Source organism: Microcaecilia unicolor, chromosome 1, assembly GCF_901765095.1.
Source record: "Microcaecilia unicolor chromosome 1, aMicUni1.1, whole genome shotgun sequence".
NCBI lineage: Eukaryota > Metazoa > Chordata > Amphibia > Gymnophiona > Siphonopidae > Microcaecilia > Microcaecilia unicolor.
In genome coordinates this window covers 63,936,817-63,963,146 of record NC_044031.1, presented here as the reverse complement: position 1 = coordinate 63,963,146, position 26,330 = coordinate 63,936,817, and the positions used below count along the sequence as shown (strand labels likewise).

Genomic DNA, 26,330 nt, shown 5'->3' with positions numbered 1-26,330 from the left:
GAGTGTGTGTGTGAGAATGAGTGTGTGTGCAAGTGCGTATGTGAGAGACAGTGTGAGAGAGTGTGTTTCACACAAATACAGTGTGTGCGAGAGAGTGTGTGTGAGACACAGACTCTCAGTGAGACAGTGTATGAGACCAAGAGAATGTGTGAGTGACTGTGTGACACATAGAGTGAATGTGATACAGTGTGAGACAGAGTGTGTGAGAGACAGTGTGTGAGAGTGAGAGAAAGACACTGACTGTGAGAGTGTGTGTGACAGTGATACCTCCCCCCCCCCCTCCCCTCTGGTGTCAGCCCCCCCCCCCCCTCTCTCTCTCTCTCTGGTGTCTGAGCGTTACTGTGCAGGATGCTGAGCTCTGGCTGTGCTTCAAGGAGCTGACCAATCCTATTTAATAGAATGCACCTCCAACATTCTAAAGCCGAGAAACCTTGTGTGGTTGGTCACTTCTGCTTGTGACGAACCCGGAAGTACGTGATGTCAATTCAGGAGATGGATGCAGAGAGCAGGAATGCCTCAGCCATGCAGTCAGCTTCAGAATGCTGGAGGTGCGTTTTATTATATAGGATGTGTATGGATGAACAAATTAACACAAAAATGGGTGTTCCCTTTTAAATAGTGAAATAAATGCTCTCTACTTGATTGTTACCCAGAGATTCTTCTCTGTTTTTCTCTCCTTTATGGCTGGAATTAACAGCTGTTCAAAGGCAGTGAGTGATTGCTTAACAAGATTTTCCTGTATATGACCATATCATGGTTTGTTATAGTAATGATGTAGTCGGGGTCTCTGCTGTTGTCTGTAAAGACTAAGAATGTCAGTCCTTGAATGTTTAGGGCAGTGCTTCCAAAATCTGGTCCTGCAGGCACCCCAGCCAGTCAGGGTTTTCAGGATATCCACAATGAATATTCATGAGAGAGATTTGCATGCAGTGGAGGCAGTGCATGCCAATCTCTCTCATGAATATTCACTGTGGATAACCTGACTGGCTGGGGTGCCTCCAGGACAAGGTTTGAGAACCAATGGTTTAGGGTGTTGATAGAGAGATTTCATTGTATGTTGTAGGTTCAAGTAATGTATTAAACAGTGTGTGGGATATATGTATTTTACTATGTCACACAAGGTTGGGGGAGAAAATTGTGTGACATAGTAAAATACATATATCCCACAGCACATATTTTCTTCTATTCTCATCTATATAATAATTTGTACCTCAAGGTTCTCTAGCTGTTTGGGTTCGTAACATGCTGACGTCGGCTTGCCTGCAGCATTCCCTTCCCTCTAACTGTCCCTCCCTCGCGTAAAGACGAAATGACGTCAGAGGAGGACGGGACACTGAGAAGGAAGGCAAGAGAACACTGGAGGTGATGCGAGCCCAGCCTGCCTGCCGCTGCTCCGACCTGAGGTAAGATGGACGGCTTACAGGCAGGAAGGACAGAGTCACTGGCCATGGAGGGGAGGGGACAATCGCAGGACACGGATGGGATGGGAGGGCAGAAGCAAATCGATGGATATCGATGGGATGGGAGGTGAGGGGACAATCGCGGGACACGGATGGGATGGGAGGGCAGAAGCAAATCACTGGATATCGATGGCATGGGGGACGAGGGGACAATCGCGGGACACAGAGGGGAGGGGAGAGGACAATCACTGGACATGGAGGGGAGGCCAAAATCGCGGGACACGGAGGGAAGGGCAGAGGAGAATCACTGGAAATGGAGGGGAGGCCAAAATCACAGGACACGGAGGGGAGGGCAGGGAAAAGGAGAATCACTGGACAGGGAGGGGAGGCAAAAATCGCAGGACGGGGAGGGGAGGGCAGAGGAGAATCGCTGGACACAGAGGGGAGGGCAGAGGGACACTCCAACGTACTGTACATCAATCGCTGAACATGGATGGGAGGGCAGGACACAGGAGAATTGCTGCACATGGATGGGAGGGCAAGGCACAAGCGAATCGCTGGATATGGATGGGAGGCGAGGGGACAATTGCGAGAATCGGTGGATATGGATGGGATGGGAAGCAAGTGGAGAATTGTGCTACACTTAAAAACATAACCGCCATTACATGATAGCCTTGCTAGCGCCCGTTTCATTTTTTTGCGAAACGGGCCTTTTCTGCCCAGTATTTTTATATTTTATACAATTCTAAGGGCCCTGTTTACTAAGCTGCACTAGAGGCACATTAGCATTTTTAGCACATGCTAACCATACAGATACCTATAATATTCCTATGGGCGTCTACATGGTTAGCATGCGCTAAAAATGCTAGCGCACCTTAGTAAACAAGGCCCTGAATCTGTTAGTATTTAACTCTTCACCTTGATGTTTTTTTTTTTTAATTGTTATTTATATGTTTAAAAAATATAATAAGTAATGTGATCCCATTATTTCTACTTCTGAGGTATTTGTGTTGGTGTGAAGGTAAAAAATGTAGATCAGGTGGATATTTAAAGATGAAAGTGGTATTTGTTACAGTCTTAGCACAGTTGATTATATAAATCAGTAACTTTATTCCCCCCCCCCCCCTTTATTTTTTTGCAATTTTATAAGCTCGTGGTTCCATCAGAACTGGCCTGTACAAGGTTAAAGTGGCCTGGTCATTTCCACATCTTATAAAACTTCCTCCTTATCCTTCATCTGTCTAGTCATATCACAGTGAAAGTGCACGGGTGGTTCCGGAACCCGATATGCACGCTCATTATTCAAGTCTTATATATGTTATGTGGTGCCACAGTTGAACAATCACAGCTATGATTATTCTTTTATAAATTACAAGGACTAGAGGGCACTACATGAAGTTAAACAGTAGAACATTTAAAACAAATACGAGAAAATATTTTTTTTCATTCAGTCTGTAGTTAAGCTCTGTAATTCATAGCTGGAGCAAGTGGTAAAAGCAGTTAATGTAGTAAGGCTTAAATGTTTTGGACAAATTCCTAGAGGAAAAATCCATAAACCATTATTAAGGTAGACCTGGGGAGCCATTGCTTATCCCTAGTGATTAAGTAGCATGAAATATTGCTATTTTTTGGCTACTTGGTATGACCCAGTAGGACAGTTTTTATGTTCTTATTTTTTTTAATGGAAGACACCCCCATCCTCCCGTAGGTTATGATTGATTCCTCAACAGCTCTGACCTAGAGAACAGGAGCCAGGTCTAGGAATCAAATCCAGGTCTCTTTCATGGCAGCAGGCGGCATGCCTCACTGGCACTGAGCCAAGCTTTAAGGTAACAGTTTTTTTTTAATGAAAGAGGTTTATATAGGGACCCTTTTACTAAGCTGCCTAGGCGCCTACGTGTGCCCAACACGCATCAATTTGGTGTTACCACCCAACTACCATGCGGCCTTTGCGGTAATTTCATTTTTGACATGCGTCCGCTACATGCGCCGGAAAATAATTTTTATTTTCTGTTGTGTGTTAGAAACTGGGTGGTAATCGTCATTCTACGCATGTAGATGATTACTGCACGGTTACTGCATGAGACCTTACCGCTAAGTCAATGGCTGGCGGTAAGGTCTCAGACCCAAATGGCACATGCCAATTTTACTTTGGCACACATCCATTTTCGGCAACATTTAAAAAATTTAAAAAAAGCCCTTTTTTACAGGCACGCTTACTGCAAGTCATAGATCATCCAACTAAATCTCCAACATATTTCAAATTTGTCCTAAACAAACAAGTAATGCACACTTTAGAACAAGGTTGTCAAACCTCAGTCCTCGAGGGCTGCAATCCAGGATGTCCCCAATGAATCTCCATGAGATCTGTTTGCATGCACTGCCTTTGTTGTATGCAAATAGATTCCATGCATATTTAATAGGAAAATCCTGAAAACTCAACCTTGTGAGGACCAAAGTTGGACACCCCTGCTTTAGAACATACATACCTTCTTGGCCTGACACTAAGAATTTGAGAATTACTGTCTACAAGATAAAGCCTTAAGAGTCCTTTATGCAACAAAGAAACCCTTGAATAGATACAATCCTCAAATTTAAAACTAGAGTTTTATTAGTAACATTCATTCAATTCCATTATATGGGAGTGAGATTTGGGGACTATCATAACCACAAATTACACAGAATATAACAGAACCCCCAATAAGAACCCTGCACCTGCAGTTCTGTGAGCAGATAAGCAACATCCACATAAACACCCCAAATAATGGATGCAGAGCAGATTTAGAACATTTCCCCTTCCTACCTTCCACCGCCAACTCCAGGCTCCGCCCTTTCTGCCTCGCCTCACCCCATGCGTGGAACGGACTCCCTAAGCCCATACCCAGGCCCCCTCCCGCCCATCTTCAAATCATTGTTCAAAGCCCACCTCTTCAATGTCGCCTTTGGCACCTAACCACTACACCTCTACTCAGGAACTCTAGACTGCCCCAACTTGACATTTCGTTCCTTAGATAGTAAGCTCCTTTGAGCTGGGACCGTCCTTCTTTGTTAACTTGTACAGCGCTGCGTAACCCTAGTAGCGCTCTAGAAATGTTAAGTAGTAGTACCTAATCATACATTTAAAAAAATATGAAGCAATTAAAGGCTTATCATCTAATTTTATTTCCTTTAGTCACTCCAGATCATTCCCATGAGTGGGTATATGCCCTCTTACCAGTAGATGGGGAGACTGGGACTTTCCTGAGACATCACTGTATATAGCTATGTGCAGCCCTGAGCCTCCGCAGTATTTCTATTGACAGCTAGATGGTAACTAAACAACCAGCGCAACCAGAAACAGAACCACGGCCTCCCAAAGAACACCACAGGGGAGAAGGGAACAACCAACAAACCATGTAACATATGGCAATGCCTGTTTCTTGATTCATTTCTTTATTTTTTTTTTAATTTCTTTTTGTTATACCAAGTGTCAGGCACTAATACTGTACTTGATCCTTCCAAGCTCTGGTCACCCCCAACGCACCAGACAATGGAGCCTAAGACAGAAAACGCTACATGGGAGGGATTGGGAATGGTCTGGTAAGCCCTAATTTCTCCTTCCTATCACCTGCTCTAGATCAGTCCCACAAGTGGGAAGTACCAAAGCAGTACTCAGTGAGGGGTTGGATGCCGCCAACCCCTCCCCCCCCCCCAAGGCCCCAAAAGCCACCTCCAGCGGGCCTGGAGACCAACTGATAGTGTGTGAAAGGAATGCAGCGACGATTACATCACAGCCCTGCAAACATCCGCCACCGGAGGTGATGAGTGTTCAGCCCAGGAAATCGACCCAGCTCTGGTAGAATATGCCTGCCATACCGATGGAACAGACTTGCCGCAAGCAAGTATGCCAATGCAATGGCTTCTTTAAGCCACTGGGCGACAGTAGCCTTAGACGCAGCGCCACCTTTGCATGGACCCGTGAAAGCCACACAAAGACAATCAGTCTTAACCTGCCATCCTGTCTAAACATCAATGGAGGGCCCGATGGACACCCAGCCAAAAAAACCCGACCCTGGAATCCCACCGGCAAAAAGCTGGCAGAAAATGGCTTGATTCAGATGAAACCGGGAAATCACCTTCAGCAAAAAAGATGGAACCAGATGCAAGACGATGCGCTCCTCAAGAAGAGAAAGGCACCCGACAAGAGAGAGCCTGCAACTCCAAAACTTGATGGCTGAAGTGATGGCCACCAAAAAGGCTCCCTCGAGGGAAAGATCTTACAAGGTTGCCTGAACTAAGTGGCTCAAAAAGGTACCCGCAACAGGGCAGCCAAGACCAAGTTTAAATCTCAAGGGGGAACTACTGTGACATCGAGATGAAGAACAAGGGCATGGCCCTGAAGCAGACTCTTAAAAAAACCACCAGCACTGTCGCCTAGTCCTTGAGAGATGAACGTGACAAACTCTTCTGCAGGCCATCCTGCAAAACTGCAAGATAATAGAGCAGTGCCACGGAGGCAGCCCTTTCTCATCACAGCAGTCTTAAAAAGACACGCCAGATCCAAACATAGGCCAAAGAGGTGGAACCTTCCTTCTATTCTGATTATTCTAGTTCTTCCCCTCTCCCCTTCTTTTCTCCTTTTCCTCATCTCTCCTTAGTCTGTACGCCACTTAGTTGGTTTGACCGATAGGCAGGAAAGCAAGTTCTTAATAAACTTGAGCTCAAGCAATGTGGACACTTCCACAGCGGAATAACCCATCATCTTCACCCTTTCAAGAGCCACGCTGTAGCAGAATCAAGCCACTTCCAGCATCACGACCGGACCCTGCAGCAGAAGAGAGACAGCAATGAAGGCGAATAGGTTCCGCGATCACCAGTTGAACAAGATCTCCATACCAAGGACGATGAGGCCAGTCCGGAGCCACCAGCACCACCGGGCCACCATGTACTTGCGATCTTTTGAAGCAGCATGTGGCTGACCAAGGGCCACAGTGGAAACATATAGAGAAGACCCTGGTGAGGCCACTGTTGCGAGACAGCATGGGGGCCCTCCAACACTGGCTGTCTCCTGTGGTTGTTAATGTGCAGAGCTTTGGCATTCCTGGCTGTTGCCATCAGATCCATCACAGGCCTGCCCTAGCAATGACAATGGCCTGAAATGCCAAGTCCGAGAGAGACCACTCTCCCGGATCCAGCAAATTCCGGCTGAGGAAGTCCATTGCCGCACTGGAAACTCCCACTACAGGAAACAGAGATCTTCGCCCCTTAAGGATATCGTGTAGACTGGAATGCTTAGTATTTCAAATAGCCAAGCAATGGTGCTCTCAACTGCTACAAACAGAAATGGGGCAAGCAGCCCACCGGGAAGCCAAGAGCACCCAGTGGCAGATCTTCTGGGGCTCTTGTACGACCAGGGCCAACCATACCACCCAGCGAGGAGCGAGGTGAGGTACCACACTGCCTTCCCAGCAGCTGTGCAAATGTACCCTCAATGCAGGAGAAGTGGCTCGTCAGTGAAGCACAAATCGAGAGCTGTATAGAGCTTGCATACATGGTGGCATGGAGTGCACAGGCGAATCCTGCCCTTACGAAAGGGACCCTGCTTCCAGAAGCCGTAAAGGAACTCAGACACCTAGGTGAAGGAGGATAGCCCTAGAGGAGGCAACCATGAAGTAACTCCAAAAAAAAAAAAAAAAAACTGAAAAAAAAAAGGTGGGTGTCTGCAGTGGTATGATTAAAGGAAAGAAAATTATCAGGTAAGGACATAATTTTTCCTTCCTTGTCATCAATACCAAACCAATCCAGACTAATGGGATGTAGCAAAGCAGTCCTGGCATTAGGACGGGAAAAATCACAAACAGAAAAACATCAAAAGCCCAAAAGGAGAAAATGACATCCACGATCATTCCATATAGGACCCGTGTCAGGAGGAGACGTCCAGAAGTCCCCGAAGTGGAAAGAAATCAGGGCTTCCAAAACAGAGTGAAAATCAGAGGCAGCAGGAAAGGAGCCTCAGCCCTAAGACCCACAAGAGCTCGGGAAATCGCCGAAGACTCAGAACAAATACGTTGAAACCCCAACAGCTGACTCAAAGGAAAGAAGCTGTGGATTCCCAAACTCCAACTGTGAAGAGCCCTGCAGAGGGCAAAAAGTGTGCACTAGCCCCAACAATGCACCAGCAGTAAAAAAACAAAAACAAAAAAAACACAGAGAAGGGAGGAAGCAACTTACCACCCTCCAGCCAACAAATTGAAAGAAGAACAGATCCGCACAGGCGGACTAGGTGAGGGCATGTCTCACTAACAGTCTTAGGGAGGAGACACCAGAGACAGAGGTGTGCACTGCGTACCTGCACCCAGCCACTTGGAAAGCTTGACTCGAGAGAGGGGTCCATAAGATAGGGAACAGATTTGTAAGCCAATGGCAGATGCGTTCTCCACACTCAGCAAGAACAGAGATGACCCATCAAACCCCAGAGGGGCCAGCCCGGAGGAGATGGGAGGCATACGCACACAACAAGGATGTACCCACGCCTTCCCAGCAGCAACAGAGGCAATCTCAAACAGTAGAAATGTAGCCATGCTTGAGAGACAGAGGCCCATAGCCTGGCCACCCACTGAACCAGGCAGCAGAGTCTGTGATGGAAACCATGTCTTGTACGTAGAGATAGAACTCCTCTGCAAAATCAAACAGGAAGCACGCTCCCACAGCCAGGGACAGAAACACATGCCATCCTCTGAGGAGAAGAAACCCTACAGAAGGAGATACAGAAAAGGAAGTTGACCGCCCCGCATCCAGGAACGAAGCCCCACTTGAGCTCCCTAGAAGAAGACATGAGCGAGCCGCAGACAACCCATAGCAAGGGAACCCCACATGGTCTGTAGAGATTAAGCTTGGCTCGACATGCAAACAGGTGGCTAAGCTCGCCGTCCATAGACAGACCCAGGCTCGCAGATCAGAGAAGAATGTGGCTCAACCAGCGGAGATGGGATCAAATCCCGACCTCCAGGGAGGGACTGTGGCCCAACCCTCCAGGAAGGGAGCAAACTCGAGAGCCTGAGAAAAGCAAGGCTGAATCACCAGAGATGGAGCTACGCGGTACACACTACGCTCCACAGGCAGCCAAGAAGGTATGCTCAACTTGCCAGGATGGAGCTATGCCCAACCTGCAGACAGAGAGTCACGCTCACCATGCAGAGAAAGAGCAATGGTCGCCATGCAGAAGAAGGAGCTACGTTTGTCACACTGAAAAGAAGCCATGCCAGTATGCGAAGATGGAGCTACGCTTGACACCCAAGAGTGGAGCAATGACAGACCACCCAAGCAGATCCATGCTCCACCCACAAAGATGAGACCATATCACCCATCCAGGACATGCACATGGGTCGAACACCTTGTGGAGAAGAGAATGCACAGAATTGGCTGAGAGGGAGTAGCATCGCAGTGCATGGTCATAAAAGGATGCAAGTTCAGCTGAAGATATGCTCCGACAGATGAAACTCCACCAGCAGCGAGTGAACCGCAACCCAGAGACATCAAAATAGATCAATGTACCGCATGTTGAATGCCCTCACATGCACCCCAAAGGGAGAAGAGAGAGCTGCCTTCCTCAACAGAAAGAGGCAGCACTCCGCCTATAGAGGGGAAGGCATACCTTACACACCACACTGAACCACTCCACTCATACCAAGAAGACCTATATTCAACAGGCAGACCTGAACTGCAAGTCCAAGACAGAAAGGCTGCTACAGCAACAAGGTCAGCAGGTGATGCAAGCCAGGAAATGGGGAGAACACCGAAGGAAGAGAGTTCTGCGCCTCCCGCGAAAAGAGAGGTGGCCCCATGAAGGGCGCCCAGGTGTGTAGAGTCCCAGAAACGAAAGTCACCCCCCAACGAGAGATGGAGCCACACGCCCCACACTAAAGAAGATGATGCCAATACCCCGAGAAGGGAGCTGAATTAAAAGGGCAAAGGATGAGCTTAACTGCTTAGGTCAAGATGCAGCTACAGCCATCAACCCCCTTGAATGAAATGGAGCGGCACATAGGACAAAGAAGGTACAGAGTGCAAAGTGCAGCCAAGTACAGCTATGGAGAACCCCAAACAGAAACATGAGGCAGCACCACTCAGACTACAGGAGAGAACACCACAGCCAAGAGAGAGAAGCATGTGACAGAAGACAAGAACCAGAGTGCCTCAAAAGGAGATATCCAGAAACAACCAGGAGCCCAAGCCCAGGAGTAGCGCCTGGCCTGCAGAGAAGAAACCTTTCGCGGCAGCCCCATAGGCATCACTGAAGCCACTGACCGATACTCCGCCCCACAGAGGTGGCGGACAGCCCCGCAGTTCTGACCAAAAACTGTCCAAACCATGCAGCCAAGAAAAAAAACCCCAATGCAGAGGCTGGAGCTTCTCCAGCAAACTGAAAATCGAAGACCTCATGCAAAGCACCAGTGCCAGAGTACCTGCAAATCAGTCACAAAGCAACCAATCCACTAAGGAAGAAACCAACTGGCTGCAAGGCCGAGACTTCCACACCGCCTTAAGGCGGAAATAGTCCCACATGGTTGGGCCCCAGACACACGCACGGCACAGAGAAAAAGAAATTGGGATCCCAACTGGGGAGCCAGCAACCAAAACTCCTGCGCAGAAGCACTGCTGAGAACAAACCCCTGCAGTGAACAGACAAACTTCCCTCCAGTCGACAGCATGAAGGAATAGACATGCCGCAAGCCCAACATCCCAGCGAGAACGGCAGAAACAGTCTGCGGCCATAGGCAACCAAACACAGGCCTGCGACCAAAGTAGTCCAAAAGCCCGCCAAAAACAAAAGCTTCGCAGTGACCAAGACCCATCAAACCAGTAACCTACCTGATCCCAAAAACAGACAGATTCTAAAAGTGGTGCTAAATACTGCGGTTGTTTTTTTTAACTGGGAGGCTCCAGAAAGAAATAAAAAGAACAGCTTACCTTCACCATCAGAAAAAAAGCAAATATACTTGTCCAGAAAGAGAAGAGAAGCCTGCACCATGCCAAATCCAAACCCAGCAAGCCTCAAAGGCCCCAGTCGAGAGATGGAAGGACCCAGTACCACTTATCACCCTAGCAAACAACCCAAGTCAGGTTACCAGCAAACCCCTTGCTTAACCGACACTCAGCTGAGCTGGGACAGGAGCTAACCAGCAATCACCAATAGGAACTGCACATCAGTCTACCATCCGCTAGGAGACAGAGAAAATACTGAGCATTCCAGGCTGCACAATACCCTTAAGGGACAAAGTACTTAGAACTACTTTCTCCGTCTCCTTCTGCTGGTGGATGGACATAACCCATTAGTCTGGGCTGGTCTGGTATTGATGACAAGGAGGGACCAGTTATGGGGATTTCAAGACCCTGACTCTCAAGATTGCTGTTCTTCCCAGCTTGCAGCCACTGATGGTTGTAGGAAACAAAGGCTTTTTGTGATACACCTCCCACCTCTTGGGAACACACTGGTTGAGAAACACTGCTATATAGGGATCCCTGTGTTAACCCTATGCCTTTTTGATGATATCCTCTTGCAATTCCATTCCAAGTTACTTACAAACTATTTATGAACTATTAATTAGAACAATACATGATAAAACAAATTTGCTTTGGATTGGCAATATGCCAAGCAGGTTCCACAGGACAATCCAAGCACTTCCCTTGGCTACAACTTTGAGAATATTAGGGTGGTGTTAGACTTGTGGTGAGGAAATCTTTTAAAACTAAGGTAAAGCCAAATCAGAAAAGTACCTATGTGAAGACTAGCGCTTGTACAAGCATTGATTATTTAGGGCTGTCATATTTCTATCTACACTACAAGTCCTGCAAAATATGGTCACAAGGTGATTTTAGAAGGCCATAAATGGGAAAGGGCTACCCCATTTTGATCAAGCTATACTGGCTCCCTATTCGAGCAATAATTAGTTTCAAACTTATGTTTTGTTCATCTTGCACTTGGTTATGGTGATAGTCCCTTGGAATGTAATGTGGCCCTTCGATTCTTTCATTCAGGCTGTTAGCAATAAATTAGTTATAGTACAAGACCAAAAATCCACTGTTCAGGAATTGGCCAGTCCAGATTTTCTGGATTCTCAGGCCATACTTTTAAAAATTCAAATTTAAGGAAGAATAAAGAGATGAACAGGCAAATTTTGTTGATGTATTCCCCAGGCAGCATCCCTGTATCTCTCTTCCTCATGCAGCATCTCTTTTCCCCATAGGCGGGGGCCCAGGGGCTCGAGCCAAAAGCCCCCCCCCCCCCACACACACACGTCTGGCATCTGTCCCTTCCCCCCTCAGAATACAATATTGTAACTTTTCAGAAGTCTTCTGTGCTGCAGCGCCAGTCTTACTCAGAGGCTGCCTCCAGCCTGAACCCAGCCTGTCCCCTCTGACCTGAGCCGCCCTTCCAAAAACAGAAAGTTGCATCAGAAAGGACAGGACGGGACAGAGAGGACAGCCCAGTGCATGCCTGAAAAGGTACAGTATTGTACATGGGGAGTGAAAGAGCACTGCAGGCAGGGCCAGGAGCGGAGAGAGAGAGAGACACCAGACCACGGTTAGAGGGGTTGAGGGAGCCACAGTGCCTCCAAAGGGGAAGAGGAATACGGAAAGACGCTGGATGGGGAAGAGAGATGCAGAGAGAGATACACGCCGCCTGGTAAAAAAACAGTAAAAAAAGCAGCTTATATTTAAAGGCCTAGAAGAACGGTAGCCACATGATCTTTGCTTCTGGCGCATGCATACAAAAGCGGTTTTATTGCAAAACTCTTGTGCATGCACCAGGCATGTTCCTCCCCCTTGCTTTCAGTCAAACAACATACATATCATTTGCACCTTTTACAGCTGGACATTGGGAGATATTTTCTGTGCTCCCAAAGTATTGATCCGTGCCCTATTCCAGATAGCACCAAGCTCTGATCAGTCCATTAGTTTGTATAATACTGTACATAAGTACATAAGTACATAAGTAGTGCCATACTGGGAAAGACCAAAGGTCCATCTAGCCCAGCATCCTGTCACCGACAGTGGCCAATCCAGGTCAAGGGCACCTGGCACGCTCCCCAAACGTAAAAAACATCCAGACAAGTTATACCTAAAAATGCGGATTTTTCCAAGTCCATTTAATAGCGGTCTATGGACTTGTCCTTTAGGAATCTATCTAACCCCTTTTGAAACTCCGTCAGCTAACCGCCCGTACCACGTTCTCCGTAATGAATTCCAGAGGCTAATTACACGTTGGGTGAAGAAAAATTTTCTCCGATTCGTTTTAAATTTACCACACTGGAGCTTCAACTCATGCCCTCTAGTCTAGTATTTTTGGATAGCGTGAACAGTCGCTTCACATCCACCCCGATCCATTCCACTCATTATTTTATACACTTCTATCATATCTCCCCTCAGCCGTCTCTTCTCCAAGCTGAAAAAGCCCTAGCCTTCTCAGCCTCTCTTCATAGGAAAGTCGTCCATCCCCACTATCATTTTCGTCGCCCTTCGCTGTACCTTTTCCAATTCTACTATATCTTTTTGAGATACGGAGACCAGTACTGAACACAATACTCCAGGTGCGGTCGCACCATGGAGCGATACAACGTCATTATAACATCCGCCCACCTGGACTCCATACCCTTCCTAATAACACCCAACATTCTATTTCGCTTTCCTAGCCGCAGCAGCACACTGACCTCATCCATTTGTTGGTAAAATTGTTCACAAAACTACTAAGCACTTTTCAAAGCCACTCTTCAGTAAGATCACATATTCCCCTTGAGAGCCAGAAGGGCTTCTTGCTTCGGCGGTCTCATTTATTCAATCTACCAAGTCTGAGCTATAGGCAATACCAACTTCTTGCTGACATCTATAGCAGCAAACACAGTCAAGGGATGGGATCAGAGCTACCGGAAGTCCTCTTGGAACCCAAATTAAAGTCTCTAAAATTAAAAGGTCAATCTGTGGAAAGTAGATCACTATCCACCTCTCCCAACCCACCACCATTTCAACATTTTCCCCTTCTTCCAACCTCATCCCCCCACCACACACGTCTTCACACAATCTCGCCACACACCTTGCTCAAGCAGTATAGTTGTATTCACACTGTAATAGTAGTAGTCCTACTTGTACTCCCAAATATTATACAGTATTAGGCAATGAACTTTTTTTGTTCTTATTTTCACTTTTTGTGTGTTTCGCACAGTACTCGAGTACTTCGAGCTAGTACTCCTGATTGCGGACACCCACAATCCTTGCTGCGAACTATTAGATCACGCTGCTTTGTATATTTTCATGCTTCAGATTTTGTTTGCCCTTATTTTCCTAAAGATACCAAGTGGCGTGTGATCGAAGCATTCGAGGGCTGTACTCACACGTCGAGCATCCATCCTTCACACGCACTCGGGGATCGGCCTCCACTCTCCATGAGCCCTGCCCTCCCTCCCTCCCTCCCTGTCGCGATACGGCAGCTGTACCTCAACTCATACCTGGCTCTGATGTTACCCACTAGCATCATCCACAGCCTTCCTTCTCCGGTGCCCCGTGACCGTCTGTCCCCTGTAATACGCTACACACATATCAGTCATACCACCTTACTCTCTTCCTCCCGCCTTGCCGGAAATAGGATAGGAAGTTGCGTCAGAGGAGAAAGGAACGTACAAGAGCGCGCTGGGCTGAAGCTACTACTACTACTACTACTATTTAGCATTTCTATAGCGCTACAAGGCATACGCAGCGCTGCACAAACATAGAAGAAAGACAGTCCCTGCTCAAAGAGCTATGTAATAAAAGTAAGCCAAGTATAGGACAATCAAGCCATTGTGACATCACTGATGAGGTTGGCTCTTATTGGTGACCTGAGGCATTATGACATCACAATATTAGCTCTGGTTACAAGAGACTATTACTATTTATCACTTCTATAGCGCTACAAGGCATACGCAGCGCTGCACAAACATAGAAGAAAGACAGTCCCTGCTCAAAGAGCTTACAATCTAATAGACAAAAAATAAATAAAGTAAGCAAATCAAATCAATGTGGACGGGAAGGAAGAGAAGAGGGTAGGTGGAGGCGAAGCGGAGTCAGTTGACGAAGCGGGGTTGATGCAGTTAGTGCTCCGTAAAAGCAAGCAAGCATACCCCATGTGTGGGGAAGCTCTGTGAAGATGCGCTTTTTACTAGCCGTTGTCCGAAGACGATGAGCTGTGGGGACAGTGTAAAAACCGGATACAGCGGGATCCTCAGGATCTTCCCGGATTCGATCGCCAACATTTTAAAACGTCATTTTTCTTTTGGTAGTCGTATACATATGAACATTTTACATGTAACCTCCTAATGTTTTTTTTTTTGTTTTCTCTAGATCCGGAGGATCCCGCAGATCTGGCTTTTACACCGTCCCATGAGCTGTGCGTCTTGAGGAATTCTGCATTTTCATGGTAGAGAAAGATACGAGCCGCTTATCCGTTGCCACAAAGTATGTTTTGTCAGTGGTCGAAGAAAGAACTGTCTGACTGGTGGCTCCGGCCTGGGCACGTGCGAGTTAAAATAAATGGTTGTATACGATCGACGTTGGGCGAGCATTAGGATGAGCAGGTGGACGGAATAGTAAAAGTGTTATGGATTGATTCAAATAAAATAGAGACACCACCTTAGGAAGAAAGTTTTGATTTGGTGGGAGGAATATCTTATTATGCAACATTTGAGTAGTAGTAAAAAAACAAACAAAAAAAAGGCCTGTTTCTGACACAAATGAAACGGGCGCTAGCAAGGTTTTCCTCGGAGTGTGTATGTTGAGAGATGGAGTGTGTGTGTCATAGAGAGAGTTTTCTTCATGTTCAATTGTGAAGCACTGCGTACGACTGGTAGCGCTATAGAAATGATTTGTAGTAGTAGTAGAGTGTGTGAGAGACAGAGTGTCGGTGTGTGTGTGACAGAGAGATAGAGTGTGATAGGGAGTGTGTCAGAGGAGTATATGTGAGAGACAGTGAGTGAGTGTGAGCCCCCACCGCCACCTCTCTTCCCCACCCCCACCTCTCTGGTCTCAGGACCCCCTCCCCACCTCCCTCTCCCCTGCCCCGCCTCCAGCCATCCATGTCCAGCGACCCTCCTCTCCCTCTGCCCCCCCCTGCAGCTACCCATGTCCAGCGACCCTCCCCTCCCCCCTTGGCACATCAAACAACCCTTCCCCACCCCCCAAGCACATCAACACCCCCCCCCCCCGGCGCATCAAACCCCATCGCCACCCGCAGATGCCAGTAGTAACGCTGTCCGGCCACTGTTGCTTCTCCTGTTGAGCAGCAGCGGCCGCTACAAAAGAAAGAAGCAATAAATGTTTTTAAACCCAGCCCAAATCATTTGCAAATGCCCGAGTCTTACAACGCAGTCTCTGCAGCCGCTCCTCCTCTCGCCTGTCACGTCACTGCGCTCTTCCGGGGTCATACTCCAGGGGCAGTGATGTGGAGGCGAGAGGATGAGCAGCTGCAGAGACTGCGTTGTAAGACTCGGGCATTGCGAATGATTTGGACTGGGTTTAAAAACATTTATCGCTTCTTTTCTTTTTGTAGTGGCCGCTGCGCTGGGGGCGTGTTGATGTGCTTCGGGTGGGGAGGGGGGTGTTTGATGTGCTTGGGGGAGGGGGTGTTTGATGTGAGGGGGGGGGTTCCGTGTTGCCGTGCTTGTAGTTTTTTGATGTGCCGCTCCCTGCCACTTGCTCCAAAGTGGCAGGGAGCAGCGCACTGACAGCCGATTCCCAGGCAGGGGAAGGAGTCAGGAAACGTTTCTCTACTCCTCCCCCTGCCTGGGAATCAGCTGTTAGTGATGTCATCCTGGCTACGGAGCCTAGCTCAGCAACTCCAGGAGCCATGGACACAGGCAGTCCCACATTAGAATGTTGGTGGTGAGAATTATTATATAGGATATGGCTCATAGTGTACAAGCGCATGAAACTAATAGGATGTGTTGATGTGATTGTAATCAAAAACAGCTTTTTCCATGTGATACAATCAGAACAGCTGCACTTGCTTTCTGCCAGGGCTGATGCACTTGTACCAAGAAGATTTATAACCAAGAGCACACCATTACCAGGGCCGCCGAGAGACTGAGCGGGCAAGGCTGCTGCTGCTACTCATGGAGGTTGTTATACCTATGCCCCATTGGTCCTAGCAGGGAGGGGGGACTGGACAGGCAGCCAGCTGCAGGGCTTCCTGTGGACTGGGAAGGTAATCCTAAGGGAAGAAATGCCTAGCTCCTGAGAAAGCAACTTTCTGAAGGGCTTCCTGTTAAGTGGAAGGCAGTGGCATAGCTAGGTGGGGCATGGCCTCCCCCCCCCCCCAATTTCCACTGGGCCCCTGGTTGGCTGGTGGGGGTCCCCATCCCCCACCAGCTGAGGCCCACTCCTACCTCGAGATCTGGCTATGCCCCTGGCACTGGAAGTTAATGTTACCCCTCCCCCATGCCTGGGTTGAATGTATGGTAAACACTAGGTTCCGGTTCACCTGATGTTAATAGTCGTGGCGAGCTTCCAGGAACCCAGTACCCTGGAGAGGGAACAAAAAAAACACTAACCTCGTCTCTTGTTCTCGGAGAGCAAGAGAGGAAAATAAGCTAAATTTAGGAATTTTTCCAGTTTTTGGTAATAAGCACCCTCTCACTTCTCAGTCAAGTAAAGAACTTTTAATAATGAAATACTTTATTGTATGCATTCCATGCCAAAACCAGCAACACTTTAACATTTGTGGCTGAACAGTGAATAAATAACAATGTTTCTAATCCTTAACTAGCACTCCTCAGAATATAACAATATAAAATTTGGAATGTAACAATTCTCATCTAATCGTATCTGTGTTTTTTCTTAGAACCAAGCACATTCCCCAACCTCTATCAGATAAGTATTTTCCCAGTGTCGTACATTTTCACATACTTTCACAAATAAGTAACTTTTCACTTTTGCTATGTATTCTTTACCGTGTTATCATCAGTGTGAAGAATTTGATTCTTTGTCAACAAATTCTTGTTTTACAGAACTTCCTTCAGCACTTCTCAGGAAATCCAGAACTCAGTCTAATTATCAGGTAAGTATACTTTCCTTCTCTCTCTCTCTCTCTCTGACCACTTTTGCTTTACAGGACCCTTTTTTTTCTTACTCACTCCTCCTGATTACCAGGTAAGTATAGTCCCTCTTAATTATTTCTGTGCAAATGTCCCTTAGCGGGAACTTTGTCCAACACTCGTTGATAGCAGGGATTGAAGCTTGGCTTGCTTGCGTGGGGGCCCAGCCGATTCCAGACGTGCGATCTTCTGGATTCCTCTTCCTCCTACACCTAGCTAAACCAACTAAAATGGGAGGCAAAACCCTCTCTCCCTATCTTATAAAATGTCCTCAACCTTGTAACATTACTTTTTATAATATCAAGACTGTGGACATGTATTAACTGAAACAAAATGCAAATAAATTTCACTCTTTCTCAAACCTATGCTGATTTTGTTTCCCTAATCTAAAGGAGCGGTCCTGCAACCCACTCACACAGTTCTTTTTGCAGCCACTCTCTCAACATATCCTTTCACTGAGCATTCTACTACTACTACTACTATTTAACATTTCTATAGCGCTACAAGGCATACGCAGCACTGTACACCATACACAAAAAAGAAATTCCCTGCTCAAAGAGCTTACAATCTAGATAAGACAGGTAAACAGAACAATTAAGGGTAAGGGAATAAAGAGGTGAGGATAAAGGACAGGGCAAGTGAGTAGAGGTTAGGAGTCAAAAGCAGTGGTAAAGAGGTGGGCTTTAAGTTTGGACTTGAAGACGGCCAAAGACGGGGCTAGGCGCACACGCTCTAGAAGTCTATTCCAGGTGTGAGGTGCAGCAAGACAAAAGGAACGGAGTCTAGAATTAGCAGTAGAGGAGAAGGGGATGGATAAGAGAGATTTCTCTACAGAATCCTATGTCCCTTTTCACTTCTATATATAAAACACTGATTTTCTTCTTATTTTCATCAGTGTCAAAACCTTACCACCCAAAACAGTTAAGTTTATCTGTACCACTCACAACATTTCCTTTTATTACTTCTCTACTACTACCACTACTTATCATTTCTATAGCGCTACAAGGCATAAGCAGCGCTGTACACCATACACAAAAAGACAGTCCCTGCTCAAAGAGCTTACAATCTAGATAAGACAGGCAGACAGACAGAACAACTAAGGGCAAGGGAATAAAGTGGTGAGGATAAAAGGACAGGGCAAGTGAGTGGAGGTTAGGAGTCAAAAGCAGTGGTAAAGAGGTGGGCTTTAAGTTTGGACTTGAAAACGGCCAAAGTGGGGGCTAGACATACACACTTCAACCACCAATACCCAAAATTCTACCCCCCTTTTTGTTCAAGAAATAACATAATTTTCAACAATGCAGGTATTCTCACTCTATCCTATTTTAAACTCTTCCCCCTTATTTTTAACTTTTTCCCACTCCTTTTTGATAACTAAATATTAATCTCTCAGTCAACCAGACACTGACATCCAGCCTCTCACATCCTCTCTCTTCCTCAGCTGCAGCTCCTTCTGCCAACTGTCAGCATCATCGTTGCCTAGCCAACGGAACCAAAGCTGGTGCATCAGTGGTCCCTCAGCCAATAAAAAGACACTCTTAAAATTCCATTTTTTCCTACTGACCTACGGAATTCTGCCAAACACAACTGAATCTCCATTTTTATATAGCTTTTCCCATAGGAAATAATGAGAATATGAATTTCTTTAAAAAAAAAAACTGCACCAAATTATCTATCACAATTAATTACCTCACTCACTCCCAAATTATGATTTTATTTTTCAAAAATAACAATTTTTTATGTATGCCCCAAAATAAACTCCCATAAACCCCTTTAAAAATCCCCAATTTAATTAAACTAAACAACAAAATTTAAATCAACCCATCCTCTACCTACAGCGTCGAATTTAAAATTTTACCCCTTAAAAACCCCTTTTTTTAACCCCGTTTCCAAAACTCCCACTAAAAATAGTTAATCTTAAATTTAACCCTCCAGAAAAGTTTAATTACATCCTCGAACCCCAAATCCACAAACAAAATTCAAATTCCATTAACCCTATATTTTTAAAAAATCAAAATCCCAACTTTCACAATTTTTAATAAAAACCATTCAAAATTTTGGGCAAAAAAACCCTTACCTTGTTCCTGAATTTCCTATCACCCGACAACCACCACTGGATCCAGTCCCGAGGGTCTTTTTCTGGAAACGGAGCCGAAATCCAACAGTACCCCAAAAACCGCAAAATCCATGGAACTCCAGCTGGGCCTGCTTAAAAATCGAGCCCCAGACCTCAGTGAGGCCTACCGGAGTTCCTGAAACGGACGGTCCTCCTCCGGCCCAAAACTGGACTCATCTGCCTCCTGCGTCCCCACACAATCTCAGTCAAACGCTCAACCACCACGCTCCCCCACCGGAACGCCAGTGCATCCCGGTTCTCTGCCGCCAGCCACCCTCGGCCCGAAAACGGGCCCGAAGACTCCCAGGACACCCGGTGCACCTCGCCACGCCTGGGACGTGCCCAACTGTCCCAGGACCCCAGGAAATTGCGGAGTTCCTACTTCCTGCAGCACCCAGGCCTCCCCAGACCGCCATCGACAGCCGCCACCGGCCCATAAAACGGGGCCAAAGACACCAACAATGCCTGGTCCACCACGCGATGCCTGAGGACGTGCCCAGCCGTCCCCGGGCCACCCAAAACAGTGGCGCTGCCTCCTCCCTCCTTACCAGCCACCTCAACCCGGGCAGCAGCCTCCTGCTGCACCTCCTACGGACCCGGAGACCCCAAACGCCCCCCCCCCCAGGTAACAAAAACACCTCCTACCCAAAAATCTTACCCCCTAGTTACATTAACCCTGAGGGAGTAAATGTTTAGCCTTAGAAGGAGGAAGGGAATCTCCTGTTGTTGCTTATTAGTTTGGAAGGATTGCTGAGGCTTTATACACCCTTGGGGGGGGGGGGATTTCTCCTTTACTGTTTCTACAGGAAAGAGGAGAGAGAGATCCATAACAGAGAGGGGTGTGGTGCTCCTGTTCCCCACAGTTTGTGAAGCATGCTGAAACTTTCCCTATCTCAAACTTTTTGCCTGAGTTTTGCGTCAACAGATGGTATGGAACTTATATTTTGTTTAAAGTTACATTTTGAGAAGTTATAATTGTTAGCTGCAGAGCCGTGCTGGACTTAGGCAGAGTATTTTCCTAGACTGGAACCCCTGGAAGTATTTTAGGGAAAACCCTATTTTTCATTTGGCTACACCTGGCTAGCTTGAAGGCAGATATGCCTGCTTATATTATGTTGGCTCTGAGTGCCTGAACAAATAAAGTGTGCACTACAAAAGACTGCACTGTTAACATTCTGCTGATTCCCAGTCTGTGTTTTATTGGGGTTTTGCCCTACTGTCTGGTCCATGCCTCTCCTGTTTTGACCTGCATAATGCCCGCAGGGTTACAAAAGCTACAAAAATAGTCCAAACCTCATCCTTTTATGTGAAATGTTTTGGTTTTTTTAAGTTACAGGCTTACTATATGATCGGGTATTCCTGGACATGTCATTCCTATTCAGGGGACTGTCGGGGGTCCAGGCAGTTTGTTCTAGTCTGCCCGTTTGTCTGGGTTTGTGGGCCAGCCATCCTCAAGGTGCCCTCCCTGAACATACCTTAATGCACCCTGGTGGTCTAGTGGCCTCTTTGGGACAGGAACGAGTGGGGTTCTTTCCTGCTTCGAAGAGACCACTAAACCACCAGGGTGCGTTAAGGTATGTTCGGGGAGGGCACCCTGACTCAGGGTGGGAGGGAAGGTGGGTGCAGAGAGGGGGGCTGGAGCAAAGATTAGTGAGGGGGATGTACATGGGGGGGGGGAAGGGGGAAATACAGCACATGGATAGAAGAGGATAGAGAAGAGAGGGGGACATGCTGCTCCTTGATGGGAGGGAAAGGAAAAAGGGACATGCTGCTCATGGATGTATGCTTTTTTAGAACGTATATCTTTTCTAATTTTGTAGAGTATGGAAGAAAACGCATTTTTGTTACTTTTACCATACGCAGACGACGTAATGATCTACATCCCATTCAAACAAGATCTAAAGGAAATTTCTAGTGACATCAATCAAAGTCTCCATATCATGCATTCATGGGCGGATGCATTTAGGCTAAAACTCAATGCAGAAAAACCCAATGCCTAATACCAATCTCTCAACATAACAAGAAAATTCACCGCCATCAGTACACCAAATCTGAACCTTCCGATTTCGGACACCCTAAAAGTTCTTGGAGTTACCATCGATCAACACCTAACACTCGAGAGCCACGCGAAAAAACACAACCAAGAAGATGTTCCATTCCATGTGGAAATTAAAAAGAGTAAGACCTTTCTTCCCAATGACTGTTTTGTGTAACCTGGTACAAGCAATGGTGCTCAGTCATCTAGACTACTGCAATGCCCTTTATGCCAGCTGTATTGGGAGGTGAGAGACATGTTTCACAGGAAGAGAGTGAGGCTTTAGCATTTGCAAAACTTTTTCAAAAACCACAAGAAGTGACTTTAGATAATCTGTGGTTGTTAATTGCAGAAATGGGGAAGACTTTATGTCCCCAAATGAGAAAAATATCCAATGACGTTGTGGTGTTAGATGGGAAATTTAAAAAAATAGAAAATGAGGTGAAAGCTGTTAAAGAAGACATGGTGAAATAGGAAAAAGTCTCCTCAGAGTCACAGACTTTGCAATCAACAATGCTTAAAGATTTGATCAATTTGAGGAGAAAATCAGAAATGTTGGAAAACACCTCTAGAAGTAATAATCTCCGTTTTATTAATTTCCCGCGACAACCTTTAATTTCACCTAGAGAAATGTTGAAAAATTACTTTAAAGAAATATTAGAAATAGAAGACAAAGATATACCACCCTTTTCACAGGTCTTTTATATTCCTGTGAGGGTTTTGGACAATCAACAAAGGAATAATATTCAAAATGATCAACCACTTGATGTTTCAGCTTTGCTCGAAATGTCAGATACAGAGCAAATAACTACTTTGTTGGCTACAGTAGCGTTACCCTCTGACAAGATCTGGATTAAAAAAAATTCTTTCAGAAGAAAGATAAAACTTTTCGTGGTTTGCAAACTCGTGTTTTTCCAGATCTAGCGAGGAAACGCAAAGGCGACGGAAAATTTTTTTGCAAATGAAACAGGAGGTACTCCAAATGGGAGCAACATTTTATCTTTAATACCCATGCAAATGTTTAATTTCCTACCAGTCAGTGAAATATGTATATTTTGATCCTGACCAATTGTCCTCCTTTATAACAGCTAGAAGAGCTCTTATATAAGAAAAAACCCGAATAGAACCTGTCTGAAACTCAATTTGATGTAAAGATTATTTTCCTTTCTCTCCTTTATAGGACTATTGGACTCTGGTAGTGGACTTATATGAAACTATAGAATTATTTAATCTGTGTACAGGTAATTTCCCTTAGAATTATTACCATAGTGGAATTTTCTTTTGCAAGTGATATGCTTGTATAAAATGTATAATAATAAAGAGATTTAAATATGCCGGCTGTAAAGAGCAAATAATCAAGAAACTTCAGACAGCCCAGATCACTGCAGCTAGACTCATATTCGGTAAAACAAAATACGAAAGTGCTAAACCCGTACGAGAAAAACTACACTGGCTCCCACTTAAAGAACACATCACGTTCAAAATATGCTCCCTAGTTCACAAAATCATTCACGGAGATGCACCAGCCTACATGTCAGACCTGATTGACTTACCACCCAGGAATGGCAAAAGATCATCCCGCACATTCCTTAATCTGCACTTCCCTAACTGCAAAGGTCTGAAATACAAACTAACGCACGCGTCAAACTTTACCTACTTGAGCACACAGTTATGGAATGCATTGCTGCACAACTTAAAACGATTTACGAATTAACGAACTTCCGCAAACTACTGAAGACCCATCTCTTTAACATGGCATACCACAAAGATCAACCAATGTGAATATACACAACTCCTCCACACTTATTCAGAACTGTCTTACACTATCTGCTTGTTATCCTATAATGTTTTATCATTATCATGTTGCCCAAGATCCTTCTGTAACACTAAATGTCTATTTTCTAATATATTTCCACTATTCATGATTATTGTAAGCCACATTGAGCCTGCAAAGAGGTGAGAAAATGTGGGATACAAATGCAATAAATAAATAAATTTTCACTGATTACAGAATCTGTCTTTTTTGGGGGGAATCAAGAAGATGACTGTGCGGTGCAGCACAGTGGGGGTGGGGCAGGTCACCATTGTATTTTTTGTGTTCTCTTTTTTTTTGTCTCTGCAGGTATGGTAACCTTAGCTTTTGTAGACTGCTTATGAACCCATGACATGAAAAATTGGCTATTCTCAACATACCAGATCTGTTGTTTTAGACACCTTTTCCCAGAGGCAGTCACAAATATTAGGATTTTACTGTTGTCAGAATGTACAGACTGATACAGGTTGATGACCTCATAGACCTGCAGAATATCACAGGTAGAAAACACTGGTTGCTAAGAAATGGTCCACAACCTTCACATCTGCAGCCTGGAACCTGTGGAAGGAGCTTTCTAGATGGAAGACTAAAGTATAACTCTGTCCCTGACAACCTGGGGATTACAACAAAGAGCTTCCGTTCATGGCACCCTAATGAAGAGAGCAGGTGAGAATTACAATAGCCGCTGCTGGATGCACTGAGGTTCTGAGCAAAGCAGGGCACTTCAAGTTAGAGAGGAAGAAGGTGACAACACTAAGGGATGTTTGTGGTCACACAATATGGCAGCTGCCCGCAGGAGACGGCATGATGTCAAAAAGTTGAAGCTGTCTCCTGTCATAGAACCTTCTTTTCCTTTCATCCCCTGAACAGATCCACACCTTTCACTTCCAGCTCATAGAGAATAATAGAAAAGTTAAATTTTTCATAAAAATACCACAAAAATCACTTGAACCATTAGTTCCGTCAAGCTACACATATTGTACTTTTTTCATACATTTAAACACAGATTTAATGACATCTCACACATGTCCAGCTCACACATGTCCAGCATTTCTTCTCTCTCACTTTCCCTCCATCTCCTTCCTCTGTCTTTCCTTCCCTCAATCCCTGTCCAACATCTCTCCTCTCTTCTCTGTCCTCTACTCCATCCATGTCCAGCATTTCTCCTCCTCCTCCCCTCCCTTCTCTTTCCTCTCCTCCCCTCCATTCCATGTGCATTCTCTCCTGTGTTCCCTCCATCCATGTCCAGAATTCTCCTGCCCTCCCCCCATGTCCAGCAACTCTCCTCTCTCCCCTTCCCTCTCCTCCATTCATCCATATCAAACAATTCTGATCTCTCCCCTGCCCCCCTCCATCCATCCATGCCCAGCGATTCTCCTCTGCCCTCCCCCCATGTCCAGTGATTTCTCTCCCTGGGACCTGCCCTCCCCTCCATGTCCAGCGATTTCTCCTCTCTCCCTGCCCTCCCTCCCATCCATGTCCAGCAATTCTGCTTTGCCCCTATCATCTCCTCCCATCCATGTCCAGCAATTTCTCCTCTCTCTCTCTCCTCCCTTCCATGTGTGCATCTCCTTCCTGTCTTCCATCCCTCCATCAATGTCCAGAATTTCTCCTGCCCTCCCCTCCATCCATCCATGTCCAGCAACTCTCCTTTCTCATGCCCTCCCCTCCATCTATCCATCCATATCCAGCAACTCTCCTCCATCCATCAAGCAATTCTCCTCTCTCCTCTGCCCTCCCCTCCATGTCCAGCGATTTCTCCTCTCTCCCTGGGTCCTGCCCTCCCCTCCATGTCCAGCGATTTCTCCTCTCCCTGCCCTCCCATCCATGTCCAGCGATTCTCCTCTGCCCTCCCCTCCCATCCATGTCCAGGACTCACCCCAGCCCCACCTGCCCGCCCTCATCCAACATCCCCTTTTCATTCCTTCCGCTCTGGGGAATTTAAATATTTACCTCTCAAGTTACAGCGATGGTAAAAAGCAGGAGCAGGTCATCTCGCTCTAGCCTTCCCTTTCCTCTTAGTGTCCCACTCTTGTGGAAAAGGAAATTACATCAGAGGAAGGCAGGACACTGAGAAGGAAGGGAAGGCTAGAGCGAGACGAGCCTGCTCCTGCTTTCAGTGCTTCACCGTCGCTGCAACTTGAGAGGTAAAATAAAATATTTAAATCCCCCAGGATGGCAGGAATGAAATGAGGCTGTCAGGGAGCTGAGGGCGGTCATGTGGGATCTGAGAGCTGCCTGCGGGTGAGCCACCCGGGCGGCGGTAAGCATGGCTGGTGGCACCCTCCAGAGGTTGGTGCCCCCCTGCCATGCTTACCACACTTACTGAGTTTCACCGTCCCTGGAGAGCTGGTATGCACAGAATGGTGTTTCTCCATTTTATGCTTCCTTGTCACAAATTTATCCTTCTGGTGGGATTAAAAAAAGGATGGCTGTCAGTTCACTCAAGTTTATGGTGGCAGTGTTTGTGTCATAGAGCCTTATTGGCTGCTCACCCTGATACAGTGTGACTCCTCAAGGGAGTCACTCATCTGCGTCCCCTCTGCAATATTTATCCTCAATGGAGTCTTCAAGTAGTTCTTAAGGCTCTTCAGTCAATCCCATTTAAGCCCTTCATTCGGTTACTATCAAAGATCTTACTTTAAAGGCAGTATTTCTAGTTGCCATTTCATCAGCAAGGAGAGTTTCAAAGTTTCAAGCTCTCTCAGGGATCTCTTTCTCCACTTTTCTGTCTCAGGAGTTTCCACATGGACAGTTCCATCCTTTTTGCCGAAGATTGTATCTCCTTTTCATGTCAATCAGACTGTGTTTCTTCCTTCTTTTTCCAGGGAGATCTAGTCTGCAGAATACGCTTCCCTACAACTGT

At 46.2% G+C, this 26,330-nt stretch overlaps 1 protein-coding gene across 2 annotated transcripts in view; it reads right to left on the bottom strand.

Annotated features, from left to right (window-relative positions):
• The window catches only part of MYD88 (MYD88 innate immune signal transduction adaptor), a 55,060-nt gene extending 41,109 nt beyond the window's left edge, over window positions 1-13,951 (bottom strand). Inside the window, exon 1 of one of the 2 annotated variants that reach the window (XM_030197984.1) lies at window positions 13,883-13,951. The gene's annotated coding sequence lies outside the window, so the exon portion shown is untranslated. Of the gene's footprint in view, window positions 1-13,768; window positions 13,854-13,882 lie in introns of those variants that run through there. The other variant, XM_030197991.1, reaches the window with a different exon arrangement.
• Window positions 13,952-26,330: the final 12,379 nt, after the last annotated feature.